General features: G+C 43.7%; 1 protein-coding gene across 3 annotated transcripts in view; it reads right to left on the reverse strand.

Annotated features, from left to right (window-relative positions):
- LHFPL2 (LHFPL tetraspan subfamily member 2) overlaps positions 1 to 15,226 on the reverse strand; it is a 169,891-nt gene that overhangs the window by 132,067 nt on the left and 22,598 nt on the right. Inside the window, exon 1 of one of the 3 annotated variants that reach the window (XM_043470732.1) lies at positions 13,637 to 13,769. The exons of the other annotated variants lie outside the window; for them this stretch is intronic. The gene's annotated coding sequence lies outside the window, so the exon portion shown is untranslated. Of the gene's footprint in view, positions 1 to 13,636; positions 13,770 to 15,226 lie in introns of those variants that run through there. 3 annotated transcript variants of the gene reach the window in all.

Consider the following 15,226-nt stretch of genomic DNA (forward strand, 5'->3'; position numbering starts at 1 on the left):
CACTGAGTCTATCACAGACCCACAGCTTATATAAACCTACTCCAAAGCTGCTGGGCATCTCCTTCCGTAGGTCCATATCTTGCCACTCTGATGATAAGGACCGTTAAAAATAAGTGATCATCTAATTACAAACTTGCCATATTTGCTCCAATGATCTTCTCCAAAATGTCTTTTTTGTACATCCAAGTTTCTCCCTTCCTCTGCTTTCCCACCTCTCATTCCCACTTTATTCTAGACTAGCCTCTTCACTAGCCATCCCTGCCTTCCAGTTAGTGATTCCAGCCTTTTATATCAAAATTCAACGTGAAAAGTCTAGCTCCTTTGAAAGGCTTTACCTAATGAGGAGACAAGACATTAAGGAAAAAACTCTCTCAAACTACTTTAAAACTCATCCCTTCAAATTCCAAATAAGGAGCCAACCAAACAAAGTTGGTGTTGTTTTTCCCCTTAAGCTAAAGGTGCCTACACCTTGGTATTGCAATAATCTCAACGGCCAAAGTCTGTGGTTTGTGGACCTGTGTAAGGCCCAGATGAAGGGAGCACGTAATGAACTTCAAATGTTAAATCACTCCGGGCAGTAAAAGAACATACACCAAAAAGGCTTTTTAAGAAGATACATGATATCCCTATCATTAGACAAACTCAAGAAAGTGTAAAAGAAAGATAAGCAATTAATCAGTGAACTGGTAAGAAGTTTCAGGTGACACCAGGGGATGGACAAATGAGATCAAGGAGATAAAGTTCAAAGAGGCAGAGCAACAGGTCATGAATCACGTGAATCTGGGAAAACTCTCACAGGCGGAAAGGAAGGGAGAAAGCATTCTAGAAGAAACCAGAGCCAATCATGAGTGCAGTGCTTCCTTAGCAGAAATGCTAGAATACTCATCTGAAGATTATACCTCCAAATAAGGACTCAAGAGTTCTTTTTTAAAATCCCTACCAAATTACAAAATAATATTTATTATTTCTATTGTCAGTCCTTTTTGGCAAAACTTTGGCAGTAACATGAAAATATGGAGCATGACAGGTTGTCCAAAATAAAGACTGGAAAAGGGCACTGTTTTAACTGCATAACCTCCAATGTAGAGACTATTTAATACACAAGCCAAAGACATAACTGCATACTAAAATAATGTGAGGGAAAATGTACACTGGATATTCATTTTTGGTTTCTAACCACTGAGGCTACAAAATTAATCAGTTTTCATCATACAAATCTCTCCTTAAATGGTTATCCCAAATAAATTTGCCAAGAAAAAAAAAGCAGCTAAAAAGTTTGGGAAATGATATAGTCATTTAATAAAATACATTAATGTACAACATTAAAGTCAGCAAGGACTTTCCTTCATTATGGGATAATAAAGGATGGTTCAACCTTTCTGACGGTAGTCAGTCAACTCACATGAAAACCCCAAATCCTCTGACTCAGTAGTTTTAATCCATTTACCCTATGAGACAGAGAAGGACAGTATAAGGATGCTTAATGGAGTACTATTCATAACAGGGAAAACATTCCATCTATAAGAGACTTAAATAAACCAGAGCACATTCATTACACGGAATATTCTCCAGATATTAAAAAGAAGGTGCCTAAATTTATTGACGTGGCAAGACTACCACAATTTATTGTGAAGCAAAGAATGAAACAATGCCTTATGATTTCATATGCCTGAGGTTGTATGTATCTATGTGTAACAATCAGAAAAAATACGGGCAATAATTATCTTGAGAAGGTAAGTACTTGGCATGGTTTGCCCTTTTCCTATGCTTTTATGTACTGTTTGAACTTTCTGCATTAAGCTTAAAAAAAGAAAAAAAAGAATCTTTTCTCCTAGAGAGGGTGACAGTCATCCTATTTTACAGGATGAAATTCACTGCCACACATCAGAAGTTCCTGAATGGATGGACACAGCCTGACCTGCAGGCACGGGCGCGTCTCCCTGACTTAGCAGCTGCAGCACTACTGGGGTCTTCATCCCAGACTGGCCTGGACCCCAGACTGAGCAGACCGACCACCGGTCAGCCCCACCCACGTGCACCAGACCCGCCTCCTGGGCAGCACACGCCCACCTTCCTGTCCCAGTTCAGGAAATGCCAGCCGGGTTCTCTGCACTCAGCATGCGCCCTGTCCAAGCAGGGGACGGCGCTAAAATGAAGCTTTACCAAGAGGTAACAGAAGAAGAGAGCAGAGAGGAGGCAGTCTAAGCACACCCACCAAACACAGTTAGCCCTTGAACAACACAGGAGTCTGAACGGCATGGGTTCAGTTACACACAGATTTTTTTTCAATGAACATACTGGAAACTTTTTTGGAGGTTTGAGACAATTTAAAAAACTCACAGATGAATGATGTAGCCTACAAATATCAAGAAAATTCAGAAAAAGTAAAGTAGGTCATGAATGCATATTAAGTGAATTCTAGTCTATACTTACATAGGTATACGATGAGTAATATTTAATATAAAACTAATAATGTGTTTATTTTCTTACCAATTTATAACTTTGCTTTCAAAGAATTATATTACAGTACAGCATGACTCTCTTGTAATTAGAGAAACTGCATATCAGCCTATCATCGCAGATGTTTTTAAGTAACAATGCTTCCAATACTATATTGTGAATATGAATGTAATACTGTATGCCATAAAAGCTGTATAAAGATTCACTCATTAGTGTATAGGCTAGGCTACCATGAAGCCATCATATTGATGATTACACTAGGCTGCCATAAAGCCATCACATTGCTGCCTCATGTATCACCACAAGGAATTTGGACTTCATCCTGTGTGTAGTAGGAAAGGGCTGGAAGATTCTAAGCCGGGAATGAATACACTCTAAGGTTCACTTTTTACAATCCTAACAGCCGCTGTGTGCATCACGGATCATGTGGGAGCTCAAACTTTGAGGTTTACAAAAATCTGTTGTTCACAAAGAGAAGCCTTTTTCTAATTCCATTCTCCCCACACGTGGTACAGACAAACCCTTACACACACACACACACACACACACACACAATAGGTGCTTAATTCTTTAAAATCCCGCAGTACGAAAGAACAACACATTTTATATTTTGCTGTCTTTCCTGACAAAAGGCAAAAGAGAACAGCAAGAAAAAATATATTCTTTTAAAATAATGGACACTGCACACTGCTTTTCACTAGACATTCTGTTACAAACTAATGCAAAGTTGGCGGTTCGTTGACATGGAGCATTTCCAACTATCTACTTACAATTCAAACTTTTATACTTTGAAAACATTTCCTCTTAAACAGATTTTTTTAAAACCAGTTGAATATAGTTATGGAAATATAAAAATCACCCCAGTCTTTTGCACAGGAGGCTCTTTAGAAATTAAGAATCGGAAAATAGTCACTAAAGCAAATGAGGAGAGGGAGATCTGCATCTTTTGGGATTGGAATGCCACTGGAGATCCATTCCTCCAAAACTCTGAAAGTATGACCACTATTTATCCAGAGCCTTCTGGTAAGCAGTTAAAGTGCTTTACAAATATCATCCTCATAATAACCCCATAAAGAGAGGAGAGTTTGCTATAAAAGTTCATTGGGCATGAAAACTTGGCTCAGTTATTCAACAGCTTGATCCAAAAGCAATTATTAAAATTAATTTTTAACAGCAACAAAAATAATTTGGCTGAAAGAGTAAACTAATAAGCAGTCAGCTACCTACCCATGGTACATTTCCCCGACACAAAGGCTGCCATTTCATTCCTTGCCCCAGGACCCAGAATTACTTCTATGAAACCAGCTCCTGTAATGATGGCTCAGAGGCCCGGTGCCAGGGGCTGAATCAAAAGCACTGGACTCCATTTTATAGCAGCACTTGGTCCTCTATCTACACTACCCTCAAGTCTGGCACCAAACGAGCTGGGGAGACAGTGGTTTCCTAATGAATTAGACTGAGCAAAGAGCCATCCTTTACGATGCTCCGATGGCCCACTAATTGCTCGAGGACAGACAGACACATCCCAGCTCCTCCTCCCCAGTGAGCTCCACCACATGCACGCCTGGCAATCCTCAGGTCCTCTGGGCAGATGGATGGGGTGGACCAGAAGGATGGGGTGGTCAGTGGACAGGCAGCTGTGCACGGAAGCTGATGCATTTGCTGTGCAAAGAATGCCATGCTCACTGGCTCTTCTCCAGGTTCTTCAGAGGAACAAGGCCAAGTTCCTGGAATCGACAACTTAGAGGTCATGCCTCCTTTGCCAGCCTTCTCCCTCCCCCTTGTGGACTATTTCTTTCTTTGTGCTCAGACGCTCAGTTGTGTCCAACTCTTTGCAACCCCATGCACTATGGTCAGCCGGGCTCCTCTGTCCATGGGATTTCTCAGGCAAGAATACTGCAGCGGGTTGCAATTTCCCTCTCCAGGGGATCTTCCTGACCCAAGGATCGAACCTGCGTCTCTTAAGTCTCCTGCATTGGTAGGTGGGTTCTTTACCACTAGCATCATCTGGGAAGCCACATTTCTCTCTCTAGCCATGGGTAAGTTTCACCGACGGAAAATGAATTCAAAGTTAAGGCTGTTGATTCCACATGACAGTGAGAAGCTTGGAACAGACATTGGGTTTTCCTGGGAATGAATTCCAGGATTTTCCCATGTACCCTAGGAGTGGAAGTGATGAGACAATGAGATCTTCCCAGCCTTTTCACAGTATCATGTGGTTAGAATAGAATTTATATCCCTTCTTTTCACCTACAGGTTGTGTTATTTACACAGGCTACTTATACTCACTGAGCTTCTATTGCCTCATCTATAAAATGGGTCTAATACTCCATAGGGAAGTTGTAGCATCTGGCACAAAACAGATGCTAATTATTACTGTCTTCTGTTTACATAAAATCAACCTTCCCCTATCTTGAGTAATTTCCATCTGTCTTTGCTTGCTGGTTATTCTCAGTTTCAAATTTTAAAATCCATTTGAAACTGGACTATCCGTGTCTATTTCCTACTAAGAGAAAGACCAAAGTAGCGATTTTAAATAGGATTTGGATCAAGCAGAGATGTGGTCCAAAACCCAGTTCTCCTACCTATTGGTTGTACAGTCTTGGGAAAGTTGTCAAACTTTTTGGGCATGGAACTGTCTGGGGTGAGGAGAAACTGTTTAGGCATAAGAAGTTTCTAGGAAGCTTGTGGGGGAGAATTGTCAAACCTGTGATTCAGTTTCACCAGGTACAAAATGGGGCTAAATATCACATGCACTAAATATCACAGTTAAAGGGTTACTGGGGAAATAATTGGGAGGAGTCAGCAGCTATCTTTGCAAGAGAGGCCTGGGGTCAGTACCCTCCCCAGAGCCTATGAAGCAAATGCCACTTAATAATAACATCTTCTTTCTTGGGTGGCCAGAGAGCACTCTACAATAGCTGAAAAACAGAACTTAGCAACAATGCTTGCTGACTGATGATTGGGGTGCTAATGATATGTTAGAAACATGAGTGGATGACGGGGTTTAGCTCTACGTTTTAAAGCCCTTCATGGGTAAAGAGGCCTGAACAATCCTGGCCTGAACCTTGTCTCATCTCCCTCCCTCAAGGCCGTGGGCCGACCTGCCTGATGTGCTGGCGCCATTTCTAGCTGGACCCCCAAGGAAGCAGCCCCAATAGACAAATGCTGTCCTTTAGGACAGCTCTACCCATCTTTGTGCTCAGCTGGTAAAGAAGCCGCCTGCAATGCAGGAGACCCCGGTTCGATTCCTGGGTCAGGAAGATCCGCTGGAGAAGGGATAGGCTACTCACTCTAGTATTCCTGGGCTTCCGTTGTGGCTCAGCTGGTAAAGAATCCACCTGCAATGCAGGAGACCTGGGTTCGATCCCTGGGTTGGGAAGATCCCCTGGAGAAGGGAAAGGCTACCCGCTCCAGTATTCTGGCCTAAAGAATTCCAGGGACTGTATAGTCCATGGGGTCCCAAAGAGTCGGACACGACTGAGAGACTTTCACAGCCACCCATCTTCTCTGGCTAGGGTTCTCACCTCCAATAGGTATCAGGAGGGTGGGAAAGTCAAGAAAGCTCATTATTACACACCCATACTCTGAACATCTGAGGCTCTGGGTAAACCCACTTATTTCAAGAAGAAAGAGAGTACTTTCTAGTGCCACCTCTAGAATTAGAAAAGCAATCCTAAATCTAGTACAAGTTCTTCTCATGGTATCTGGCATACAAATTTTGTTTCTATTGTAAGACTCTACCCATTTCATTAAAAGTCTTCAAGAAATACTATTAAATCATTTTGTTATATTTGAACTTAAAATTGTGGTAAAATTCACATCAGTTCTGCAAATATAATTATGTGAACACCAATACAGCTCATATTTAGAAAAAGGAAACAAGAGACTAAAAGATTTAAGAATAGGGGGAAGGCCTTGAGATGATTTAGAATGGTTTTCTATCAGAAAGAAGTAACTTGTCGTTGTTGTTCAGTTGCTAAGTCATGTCTGACTATTTGCAACCTCATGGACTACAGCACACCAGGCTTCCCCGTCCTTCACTGTCTCCTGGAGTTTGCTCAAACTCATGTCCATTGAATCAGTGATGCCATCCAACCATCTCATCCTCTGTTGCCCCCTTCTCCTCTTGCCCTCAATCTTTCCCAGCATCAGGGTCTTTTCCAATGAGTTGGCTCTTCGCATCAGGTAGCCAAGTATTGGAGCTTCAGCTTCAGCATCAATCCTTCTAATGAATATTCAGGGTTGATTTCCTTTACGATTAACTGTTTTGATCTCTTTGCAGTCCACAGGACTCTCAAGAGTCTTTAGCACCACAATTTGAAAGCATCAATTCTTCGGTGCTCAGCCTTCTTTATGGCCCAACTCTTACATCTGTACCTGACTATAGAAAAAACCATAGCTTTGACTATACAGACCTTTGTTGGTGAAGTGATATCTCTGCTTTTTAATATGCTGTCTAGGTTTGTCATAGCTTTTCTTCCAAGGAGCAGCATCTTTTAATTTTGTGGCTGCAATCACTGTCCAGAGTGATTTTGGAGCCCAAGAAAATAAAATCTGTCACTGTTTTCAATTTTCTTCATCTATTTGCCATGAAGTGATGGGACTGGATGCCATGATCTTCATGTTTTGAATGCTGAGTTTTAAGAAGTAACTATTGAATACTTAAAATATGCTAAGTATTGTTCTAACCTGTTTGATTGTCCCAAAAACCTAAGAAGTATTATTAACCCCTAATTACAGATGAGGGGATTGAAGCAGAGACTTTAATTAATGTCTCAAAGATCACCCAGCTGGGAAACATTAGAGCTGGTTAACTTCCCAAAGATCACCCAGCTGGGAAATGTTAGAGCCAGTTAACTTCCCAAAGACCATCCAGCTGGTAAATGTTAGAGCTAGTTTCAAATCTAGGCAGTTTGGTTCCAAAGCCTTGCCTTTTAACCACTCAAACCCCACTAGCTTATTTTATCTTAGCTAGTCAGTTAATAAATCAAGGTTCAAGATTCTTTCTCTACCATAAACTGTGGATGAGCCTTTGACTTGCATGCACAATGCGGGCAGTATTAATCAACATTTCTGGAGGGATTCCAGCAATAGATATATAGGGTTCCTGGTCCCTGCTTCCTAAAAGTAGGGATCTTAAAATCCCCATTCCAGATCCAAACACCCCTGGTATGTAGAGAGGGCGGGGAGAGCATTCAGGTTTGACTCACTCGAGAACCATTACAGTAAACAGAAAAGCACATCAAGAAAATTTAAACCAAAAAATACCTGTCAGAAAGCAAAGGCAGAAGAAGAAAGGAAGGAGAGACAAGAAGACTACATGCACCAGACTTCCTCCCTTTCCTGCCTCGATGCTGCACTGTTACCCTGGCCGTTAGACTAAAACCAATCCAAATGTTTGAAAAGTCATCAGGACTCAGCGGCTAATAGAACACTGTTTTCTAAAAACAAATCCATATACGGTAGGCATTCTTAATCTGTTCTTCCATAAACTCTAAACACAAGATTTCAAATTAACTTAAGACCTGCCAGACAATCTCCAATCAACAGAAGTCCTTTCCTTTGTTCATCCTTATGCAAAAAAACTCAGATTGTCCCAAAATAAAAAAATCCAATTTGGATTCAAAACCTGGTGCTACACTTAATAAGAACCTATATTCTGACACATAGGGAACCACTCACTTGGTTCCCAAAATGCAAATAACCGAGAAGTCGTAACGATGGATAAGCAAGAAATAGAACCAGCAAACTCCTTCCTCAGCCTGCCCCCTCTTCTCTGCCACTCTGTTGGGGGGACACGCCAGCAACACCACCTGAAGGTAGCTCCCCTAGATGACGACAGAGAGCACTCCCCTTGGTGAAGCTGGTGTCGGGATGTGGGTTCCCAGGACCAACAGACGCACGGTGTCCTCCAGCCTCTCACCTCTCCGCCTCTCCTGTCCTCCTCCTCCGTGCTTCCCTCCATTCCTCTCGCCCCCACCTGCCATTCCCTTGGCAAATGCCAATCTCCCTTCTCAGGTTTTCTTTGCAGCCAGCCTGACTACAGGTTGGTTCTCGGGATATTTTGCATAAAAATCACAAAGCCAGGAGGGGATGGTGGCAAGACTTCCCAGGTAGTCACCTCCAGGTAGAGTCTTCACTGCTGAGCCACAGGGGAGCCCAATTTAATTTTTTAGGGGTCATTTAAACAACTTTGATGGTGTCTCACATTTTGTGTACCAGGAATCTGGGAAAGGAGCTGCTGATGTGATGCTTCTGTTCCACAGGGCAACGGGGTCCTTAGGCAGCAGCGGATGGATGTGCTAGTCTGGGGGGTCCAATATGGCTTCATTCACACATCGATGGGGGTGGCTGGAAGGCTGGGTTTAGCTGGGACTGTCCCCTGGGGCGCCTGCCATTCTGCACAGGGCAGACCCCTTACACACCAGCTCAGGACTTGAACAGCAGTGTTCCCACCAACAAGGCAGAACTTGTATAAAAAAGTAATTCAAAGATTCTGACAAAGGTGGTTTGCAGTGAGCCTCAACATATCCTTTCAGAACTGCCTGTTTTGAGATGTTGAGCCTGAGAAAAGGGAACCAGGATGACTGCTTTTCAGAAAATTGGTCAAAAACAGCAGGGAAACAGTCCAGTGACACTATCCAGATGCAATCGACAGACTTGGGGTTAGAAATTGGCCACGAGCCCCACTATTACCAAGAAATAGTGTCAGTTCTGAACTGACAAGGCAGGATTTCTTTAAAAGGACCAATCGCTTTTCTTTATAAGGTTTTGGCCTTCAGATACCTCTAGGAGATTTCAGTGAGGTCGCTCTCCCTTGAGACGTAATCCCTAATGCTGTAAACTCAGTTTCTCCAAGTTACGCTTTGCAATTTACACTCATTAGGGCTCACTTTTTATTTCCTTTTAACCCAGTCATACCCAGTAAGGCAAGATGATTCATCAGAAGATCTGGAACCCAGATCACTTCGGTAACAAGAGAGAAAAGAATCTCTAACACTCGCACTGCAAGGCATTGGTTGTCAGCCAAAAGGATCTTGCCTTTGCCCACTTCCTGTCCCCAGCTCACAGAAGACAAGGGGCCGTGTCTGGAGATGCTTTGGATCTTTACAACCAGGGGAAGTGAGTTCTGATAGCCTCTAGTCAGCAGAGACCAGGGGTGGTGCTAAACAGCCTGCAACACACAGGACAGCCTCACAGCCAAGAAATGATTCAGCACAAAGGTGCCCGTGGCAGCAAGGCTGAGAAATCCTGCTATATGTAAAGCAGCAACCCCCAATCTTTTCGGCATGAGGGACCAATTTCGTGGAAGACAATTTTTCCCATGGACTGGCGGTGGGCAGGGGTGACGGTCTGGGGATGACTCAAGTGCACTGCATTTATCGTGCAGTTCATCTCTATCATTATTAAATCAGCTCCACCTCAGATCATCAGGCCTTAGATCCCGGAGGTTGGGGACCGCTGCTCTAAAGCCCCGATCTAACAGAGCAGACTGTTAGCAGCTCCACAGCATTTTCATTGTCACTTCTCTCTCCCCTATTTTTGCACTGTGCATGGAAAGCTGACTTTCTATGAGCTAAATGCACAGATGCCATGCTCCACCGGAAAGTGTCATTTTAAGGAAAGAGTTCTCTTCAAAGTCGGAAAATCATACTTCTCATCTTGAAATCATTCTTTCACTTAATTTTTAAGAGTCACTTTCAATTTAGATGACCCAGTTACATAAGCAATCCTACAGACAAACCAACCAAAAAACAAACTTTAAATGAATCAGAACCAAAGGGCTCCCATATGCTCTGGCCTTTTGTTTCTGAAAATAATGAGCTGAAATGTTTATGCATGGGTACAAGCAAACCCCCAGTTATAGATTAACAGCCGCCCTTTGAGGACAGCCTCTCCCATCTGCCATCTCCCAGCAGGGGAACAATAGCGGCAGTGACACAGACACGGCCTAATCTGACCAAACACAGCCGGGCCTCGGCCAGCTGTCCCTAAGCCAACACAGATGCCTGCCTGCCTCCCTGCCCGGCCCACAGCCCGGACCGACTCTCTTCCCTGGAGGAACATTCGCACGTGCCCTGCTGTTTGGGGGAGGCCTACCTTGGTTCATACTTACAAAGCAAGAGCTGTCAGCTTACCAGGGAGAAAACACTATCTATAAATGCTGATGCTCACCTTTGGGGAACTTCTGATCGTCATTTTTATTGGGTCTCTTCCACCACAAATTTGTAAGGCTAGTAGTTCTTGTTTCTAACATTAATTGCCATTTTCCTCTTGAAACAAGGTTCCAGTGACACCTATCCAGGGCATGAAAAACCACAATTCCCTCAGTGAAATAAATTACATCGCTGGGTTGGTGCACACTGGGGTGTGAGCCAGGCCTGTTAATGGCCTGTGACGTGTTACCCTTCTCCCAGGACAAACATAAACACTTTTTATAAACTTCTGCATTCTGGAACCCCCTTTCCAATGAAGATTTCCCCTCCTGGAGGGAGATCCTTAGCTGTCCCACACATTGCCACTGAGCAAGGGCCTCACGCCCGAGAACACACACCCAATAACAAATCTGACCACAGGACTAACTTAACTTTTAAACGACTATTAATTTTACCTCATGTCAAAATACTCTAGAACTCCTTTGATCCTTAAAGCAAAGGAGGCCCTGGGAGAGGCCAGTTTACAGAAGCAGGACAAGCAAGACAAGGAGCGCCAGGAAGCTCAGAGGTGAGAAGAAAAGGCCTTAAAACGCCAGCTACACAAGTGCTTTGAGAACCAACACAGGAGGCCAACCATCTGGGAGAAACTTCCAGAGTTTAAAGTCAAACTTGTTCCTGTTGTATTAGCAACAGTGGCGATAACCGCTGCTTACTGGGTTCCAGATCTGCCTACAGAAAGCTACCTCCTTTATTATCATAACAATTCTACCCAGGGAGTATATGATTATCTCCATTTCACAGATAAGCAAACTAAGGCCTGGAGAGATCAGTAACTCGCCTGGGGTCATGGATCCTGGCTGTGGGAGGTGGGGTCTGGAGCCCAGGCCTGCCTGCCTCTAGGCTGATTCCGCCCCACCAAGGGTCCTGTCCAAACACAGAGCCCGTTCCTCCTGGGGCTCAGAAGGGCTGTCTCCCAAGCACTCCATTCCTCCAAAGAGTCTGATATATAGTTCTCCTGTGCTTGTTAACTGGCAAAAATCCTCAAACGGGCTGCACACTCACCAAACAATATCTAATCCTGTGTGTTTAATCATTAACATGTTTAGGCGACAGAAAATGCATGCCCTTGTGATTCAAGGTGAGCCGGGCTGCTTGTTGGGTACAACTGGGATCCAGAAAGGACCCAAAGACATGGACCCAGGCATCCCTGGAACCCAGCCCAACTTCAGGAAGTACCCAGTCCTCTTGTGAAGACCCTATGGCTGAGGCCTCATAAACAGGGGCTAATGAAACTGCAGTGATGATCAGGATTTAATCTTGGTTCTGAGGAAGCAGCAAGGCAGAGGAGGAAATAACCTATAGAAAATCAGAGGTATACATGGAAGAGGGCATCAGAGGATGAGATGGCTGGTTGGCATCACCAATGCAATGAACATAAACTTGGGCAAACTCCAGGAGATGGTGAGGGACAGGGAGGCCTGGCTTGCTGCAGTCCACGGGGCCACAAAGAATCAAACATGACTAGGAGACTGAACACACATGGAAGAGAGAGAAACGAGCCCATGAAAGACCTATCTGATTTGTGTTACAGAAACATAAGCAAGATGCTTACAAAAGAACTACAAACTTTGATTCTTACACCCTTACTCCCTATAAAACTGCACTTAACATGATTTATACCTTAGTTGGGGAGTGACTAATGAATGTATACATACTATGGTTTCATTTTACAATAAGAACATCACAAATATGAATCAATCTTCTAACTTATTAAATGTTTACAGCAAGCTGGAACCCTATGAATACAGAATTCCATCACATTTCAGCATTTAATTTTGTAAACATGAACACTACTATATAAACTTCCATTAGTCCTTTTCTTGTCATTGTGGTTACAGATCCCCATAGAACTGCTTACTAAGAAAAAGGAAAAAAGAAAGATAAAGAGAACTACTGAATTGAAACAATGTCACATGCAATAAAATAATAAATAAACAAAAAGTACACCTTCACCAATAGGCAATACCAAAACACCTTTCTACAAAAAGGTTTGCTTTCTAAATTACCCTTCATAAAAGCTCAAGGCTCATAGCCAGGAAGTCATGCACTCTCATCTCATTCCTCCCTGCAGAAGATAATCAAGCTTCCCCACATGTAACTGAATTCAAGAAACCAGATGTCCCAAACACACTGTTTTTATCAACATATATGTGTTCTTAAAAATTGAATTTGTTTTTAATTTGCATGGTTTTTCACATAGAATGTTTCAGGTTCGAGTGTAATATTTACTGTTCACTGCCAAAGCGCTATGCTAACATTGGACAACTCAGGACAAGATCACAAAGAACCATGTCAGTGCCAAGGAACAGCCTCCAGGAGAAGTTCAAACACTAGGTCATGCCAGCACTACCATAAAATCACTTCCTCAAGCCTGACTTTCACCAAAAAACAAAGTAATGATTGATGCCACTGTGCAAGATTATCTGCTCTTTTTACTCAAGACCACATAACTTATCCAGTCGTCATCATTCTTCTTGGGGCTATGGAGACCCAGTCAGACCCACCTCTGGCCTGCCGAATGCGCGCCAGCTTTAGATCAATAAGCCCTATGATCTATAATACAGAGCAGAAGCTGATTACTCAGCAGATTTTTCCTGTAGGCATCAATCAGGGTTAGACTACAGCTTGTCTTCTGACCCACCAGGAGACTGGATGTCTGCTGCCCACTTCCTAAACAGAAGCAAAGAGGTGTCACATGAAGCCAGCATTCATACCCGTCTCACGAGCCTGTGAAGGAACTTTTGGGTGAAACAGGTTTTCAGAGGGAGCTGTGCTCTCTCCCTCTGAGGCAGCAAAGAAATTCCACAAGGAACTGGTCAGGTGCCAAGGGTTTCAGAGGAAGCACACTTGCCCCTGGTATTAAAGTCACATGAGGAAGCTAAGAGGTCAATTTAAAAAGATGTAAACACACCCAGCCAAACCGGGAGGCTTTGTCAGAAGGTGTGGATGAAACTTACCAAGCAGTGAACAACAGCATCACTCCAGTGTTTGTGAATTCAAACAAAATATCTTGACCTTAAAAATTCTCTTTGGCAGCTTTTTATCTTCAATTAATCTCCTATAACCAAAACACTGCAGATGGTGACTGCAGCCAGGAATTTAAAAGACACTTGCTCCTTGAAAGGAAAACTGTGACAAACCAAGACAGAATATTAAAAAGCAGAAACATCACTTGGCCAACAAAGGTGCATATAGACAAAGCTATGGTTTTTCCAGTAGTCATGTATGGGTGTGAGAGTTGGGCCACAAAGAAGGCTGAGTGTTGAAGAATTGATGCTTTTGAACAGTGGAGCTGGAGAAGACTCTTGAGAGTCCCTTGGACAGCAAGGAGATCAAACCAGCCAATTCTAAAGGAAATCAACACTGAATATTCTTTGGAAGGACTGATGTTGAAGCTCCAATACTTTGGCCAACAGATGCGAAGAGACCCTGGAAAGGATCCTGACGCTGGAAGAGACTGAGGGCAGGAGGAGAAGGTGGTGGCAGAAGGGGAGATGGTTAGGCAGCATCACCAATTCAATGGATATGAGTTTGAGCAAACTCTGGGAGATGCTGAAGGACAGGGGAGCCCAGCATGCTACAGTCCGTGGGATTGCAAAGAGTTGGACACGACTTAGTGACTGATCAACAACAAACTATTCTAAATTTTAAAATTCGCTTGCAATGGTAACTGTGTGACTTAACTGGGATGTTAGACAAGGGAGATGAATCATGATGCTTTGAATTACAAGCCTAAAAGCGGCTGCGTGCTTGCCACCGTGGGTCTCTAGGCACGTGACACCGCACAACTTGGTTTACTTGGCTGGGGCCACTGGACGGCAGGGCTGCAATTTTCAAACTAAGGCTGGGAGTGGTGGACAGCCTGACTTACTGGCCAACGGTGTCAGTCAGCGTGGAGGACAGTCCTTCTCCTACGGCTGCAGCGCTTGAAAGTATCTGGACCTTCCGTTCACATGCATAGTGCCACGTATACAGACAGACAGACAGACAGACACACACACAACCACAAAAGGAGAGTGGGCTCTGGCCATTGGGTGCTGTTCTTGGGTAGAGGGGCGATTTCAAGCCCAACTTCCACCACTGTTCTGACTCTGCCAGGGAGGCAGAGCGATTGGGGCCACGCCCTCTACAGGGCACCTCACCCAGGCGACCACGTGGCATCCTGCCTCCCAGCCACCCGAGCCTAAGAAAGCCTGTCTTCCCCTCAGCTGCACTGCCGATTGTAAGGAATCAGTTTAATCTAGCTACGTCTCACTTTTCTAATCTACATGTAATCTCAAGAAAGTCTCAACTACGTACAAGCTACTCGACACCATTTTTTACAGACCTCTCAGCCTATAAACGTATCTCAAGGAGCACTAGACTAGGAGTTGGGAGTCGCAGCTTCACGTGTATCATTCACTCAAGTGCACGTGAAGCACCTAATACATGCTGGGCATCAAAGCTACGAAGCTGTCCAACAAGACGCACAGGGACAGAGGTTTAGCCAAGTCATTCAGCGTCTTGAGCTGAAATTAAAAGGCTTGAACAAGAAGCTCTTTCAAGTC

Source organism: Cervus canadensis, chromosome 6 (genome assembly GCF_019320065.1).
Source record: "Cervus canadensis isolate Bull #8, Minnesota chromosome 6, ASM1932006v1, whole genome shotgun sequence".
Classification (NCBI taxonomy): Eukaryota; Metazoa; Chordata; class Mammalia; order Artiodactyla; family Cervidae; genus Cervus; species Cervus canadensis.